Source organism: Coptis chinensis, chromosome 1 (genome assembly GCF_015680905.1).
Source record: "Coptis chinensis isolate HL-2020 chromosome 1, ASM1568090v1, whole genome shotgun sequence".
Taxonomy (NCBI): domain Eukaryota; kingdom Viridiplantae; phylum Streptophyta; class Magnoliopsida; order Ranunculales; family Ranunculaceae; genus Coptis; species Coptis chinensis.
In genome coordinates this window covers 33,242,100-33,246,480 of record NC_141456.1, presented here as the reverse complement: position 1 = coordinate 33,246,480, position 4,381 = coordinate 33,242,100, and the positions used below count along the sequence as shown (strand labels likewise).

The following is a 4,381-nucleotide window of genomic DNA, read 5'->3' as shown; positions in this document are numbered from 1 at the left end:
TAATGATTTAATACCAACAACAATGACAGTATATGTCAGTTTATTATACATCAAATCCACTAGCATCGACCGACTTCTAAAGAACAAACTCATATACATCGAGTACTGATTTGAAATAAGGCATTGGCAAGTTTCCTTGATCCATACGATCCTTTTAGTTGAAAGAATTTGGTAGTTTACAGAAGTATCAATGGCTAGCTGATATGATATTGAGGTTACCTTCAGAGAATGAGAAAGAGCGGTTGTGCAGAACAATTTATTGCTGCAAAAGCAACCTCTTTACTACCATTTAAAATGTTTTTCCGACAAAAGAAGCAAAGATTCCCACAATCAGAGATACATTACATTTTAGAGGCAAAACAAATAGAACAAATAAAACCATTCAATGACTTTAGAACTAGTTCAACCTGTCCAGAAATTGCTTAAACTCTACAGGAAAGAGAAAAATGAACGTAGAACGAGGGTTATTCCACCTAACACGAGCACAAGTGTCTCATCCCATTGTTTTTTAGCTGTGTTACGACTGTCAAAAAAATTCAAAAGAACAAGATAAGAAACTAGTACTTCCAATTAAGCAACACAACATCCAATGTGTATACAATATTTCAATCCAGCCAAGGAAACACAGAAAAAATAAATAGACAATCACTATAGTTCACTCATAACAATGAGGACATATATTTAATTTTTCCAAATGAAGACCAAGTCAGAAGAAATTTTCACAAAAGAAATTGTAGTGAAACTTGCACACTGCCACATAATTGCAAAGCTAAGAAAATAATCAAGCAACTGAAGATAGCCAGGGAACTTGTAACTATAATTAACAAACAAAGTTTAAAGGACCTCAAAAGCACTAGGGACTTATATCGTTGATTCTTATCATTATTGGCTATTGAGTCCTAATAAGTAGTTAATACATGAAGATTCTTAGAAGTCTCAATTGCAAGACAATACTACTTAATAGATGTACTATTAGTTGATCGACAGACCTTAGTCACCAGAACGTGAAGCGGGAGCGAGAAAGCGGCTAACTTGGTAAGCTCTCTAATCCAAAGCGCTTTCAAAGAGCGTATACACAGGATATTTTGAATAATTTTACAGTAAATTCAATAATGCATACTATATTACTATGGTACGTATTTACTCAACGCAAATATATTAAAATTTTAAATTCTTGGATAATGAGCCTAGCACATTTTTAAAACACAAGTAAAATTCAAGTTCATGCAAACACCAAAACAAAAGTAAAAGACAAAACCAGTTATTCCAATAGCAACAAACTCAACCATATACTAACATGCAGTTTTGATTTCATCAGACATGTGTGATCTTATCGCGACTTAAACAGTGAAGAACTACAAATGGTTGAGGATGGTAACAAAGAAATACTTAGGAACTAAAATTCAAAACCCAAGGCCAATGTGCATATTAAGTTGTACGTATGTCTATAAAAACTATATATAAAAAATGTGTCACTGCTTAGCAGTAGTCTTAATAGTTAATAATAATTGTCCACCCCCAAACTTATCCACAAATAGTTTCAAACCTCCCATTAGATAGAATTCTCGATCTAACACAAACAATGACATTATAATATAGGTTTTAATCACAAAATACTTATGTGTGCGTACCTTAAGTGGATGAGATTTGTAAAGAAGGCTTTTTGGAAACTACAAACACTCCATCCTCAAACTCTTTGGCCTTCGCCAGTTCAGCTACACTCTCCTTTACCTGTATTCATATCGTGTTTGGCCCTAATGAGAAATTAGATTTTGTTTTGAGAAACAAAATAGCTCGGGCAACATTTTAGTGAGATTATTGAGCATAATATGATGAAATGAACAGACTAACAATTTCGATAACCACACTCGTAAGTCATAATTCTCAAAGATTGATGACCCAACAATAACCTACCATCAATAGCCTCATCCATATAATAATCTTTTAACATATTTCCAATCTAAACCACTTAATTCTATATTTTCAAATCCATGAACATAGAACCCTAAAAGAAACTAGGTTACATTGACACGCCGTATCGGACACGGATACGAATTGTCGGACACGGCAAAATATCAAAATTTGAGATAAATTACATGCAATATGTGTCTGACACAGACACGTGGATACGTATCCGACACGGATTTTTTTTCAAAATATGGCGTGTCCATGTAACCTAGAAAAGAAATAAGTAAAACTACCAAGTAAGCACTCCAAACCCAACAACGCCAATCTTCAAGCAATGCTTTATACGACTTGGGTCGTCCGTGCAAAACCATTAGGATGTACCACGAAATTCATAATCAGGGAATCTAATGTTACCTACAACCCAAAAGGTCACACAATTTTTTTTAATGAATATAATGTTAGCTTATTTACAAAATGATATTAGTAATAATTTGCAGCTAAAACTAACACAAACTAGGTACACATTTTTTTTAACATGAATGAACATAAGCTTTCCATACTATTATGAAGTCAGTTAAAACAAACAAAGAATCATTTGAGTAGCCCACTTTCTCAAAGACATAAGTTAGAACTTGATGTGTCAGTAGCAAAGTCTAATGAGCTACCTATTTAAAAACTCTGGAACAAATTCAAGGTAAGTTCATTTATTTGAGATAACAAATGCAACTTGTCTCATTAGCCTGCAAATAATTCAATCGAGAACTATGTAATAATGAATTGGGCAGTGGAAATGAATCCTTCGGAACAAATTGATACAAGAAGGCATACAGAGGCATGAACACCATGAAAACAACCTACAATGCAAGTGGAAATGGGCTGGCACCACATTAGCGTGACACACCTATAAGTATGTACCTTGAGTGTCTCTAAGAACAGGACACTTATGACTTCAGAAATAGGAAGAAGAAGATGCAAGAATTTGAAAGCTTGATAAAGTGATACGGTAGGCAAAGTTGACTGTCATTTGCTTTCATTTGTATAAGAAGGAAAAGAGACAAAGTTTGGTGGAGCAAGGTTATTTGGCTCAAGCACTCATTGTTGGTTCAGCAAGAAAACGGCTTCACAAGCTAAGGCAGTTTCTACTGAAGATGGAATACAAAAAATCAGGATTCTTGCTACAAGAGTACTAGATGCATGTTTTATGAGAATTAAGCTAAAACTTCTGAATTCATGTGGTGCTGCCCAAGAGAAATGGAAGAAAGGGAGTGGCTGCATAACCTCTTCAACTTCAAATGCTATTGATACAATTTGAAAGACATTCTTCATGTATCAAGGAGAGCAAGCTCAATTGTTAAAAAGACTATAGCCGGCAGCAGTAAGTCGTCTAGTGGTTGAAAATTGGAAAACAAGATTAAAAATAGATTAAAGATAAGCATATAAGCATATATTCATTCCCGAGTTCAATTTGCAGTGAGGAATGAAATATCATATTCAAGTAAGCTTGCAACTGGGACTATATATAATATAACTCAGGACCTCAATACTTTAACAAGGCTGGGAGTTAGCTTGAAAATACAATATTGATTTCTCTTGTGTATGTCACGAAAGAAGAATAAAAGGTGCGAGGGGGGGGGGGGGGGTGTGGAGAGCATGCAGGTTGTTTCAATTTACTAGCTGAGGACAAACTTAGTCTACTTAAATTATCAAAGGCCCCAAGTTGGGATTGTCCTTACCCTATCAACAACTACAACTACTGAACTACAATAACAATTATAAGTTGGGATTCTCTTATTATTTTTTTCAATTATAAGCAAATACATAAAATCTAGGGTAAACTTTCATTTTTTAGAACAAGATTTAGAACTGCCATCTTCAGTTATGTTGTAGAAGTTTTTGGAAGTGAAAATGTACTAGCTACAACATGTAAAAGAGCTTGAGTCAAAACAAGTATACCTGAACACACTACAACCGTAGAAAATGTGTGGTCTTCAAGGTTGCACAACCTCAAGAAGCTTCTTATAGATTTCTCTGGCAAGCGAGTCCTCTCTACTTTTTTATTTTGATTGGCAATTCATCCTCTACCTACCTGATTCAAGAAAAAGAATATCATTGGACATATTCAGATCATGTGGTGACTCTAATGAGAACTTGTTCAAGATTTTTCACAAAAGGTCCAAATACAATACCAACATTATACTTGGAATTAAAAAAACAAATGAGTGCACGTTGTCGAATAAGCTCTCAAAAGCCATAAGAAATTAGATATAGGTATTTCTCAAGTTGAATAATAGTGACATAGTATGCTTAACATACTATGACAGGACACAAGAGCAAAGCATGTTGGGAGGCTTCTTAAAAATGTTAGTCATTCAGCGAACACATGGTAATATTAGCTAAGCATATATTTTCAGGATATACTATCAGGCAGAATGAGTATTTGATCAGTTTCTTTTGGTTTCTACATTACTAGCTT

General features: G+C 34.4%; 1 long non-coding RNA gene across 1 annotated transcript; it reads right to left on the bottom strand.

The window, feature by feature from the left end:
* Positions 1–403: 403 nt before the first annotated feature.
* On the bottom strand, positions 404–3,986 carry LOC147523559 (uncharacterized). Its single transcript, XR_015196641.1, has 3 exons — positions 3,862–3,986; positions 1,632–1,731; positions 404–523 (listed from the first exon to the last, which is right to left on the bottom strand). It is a non-coding gene; the product is annotated as an uncharacterized LOC147523559 (long non-coding RNA).
* Positions 3,987–4,381: the final 395 nt, after the last annotated feature.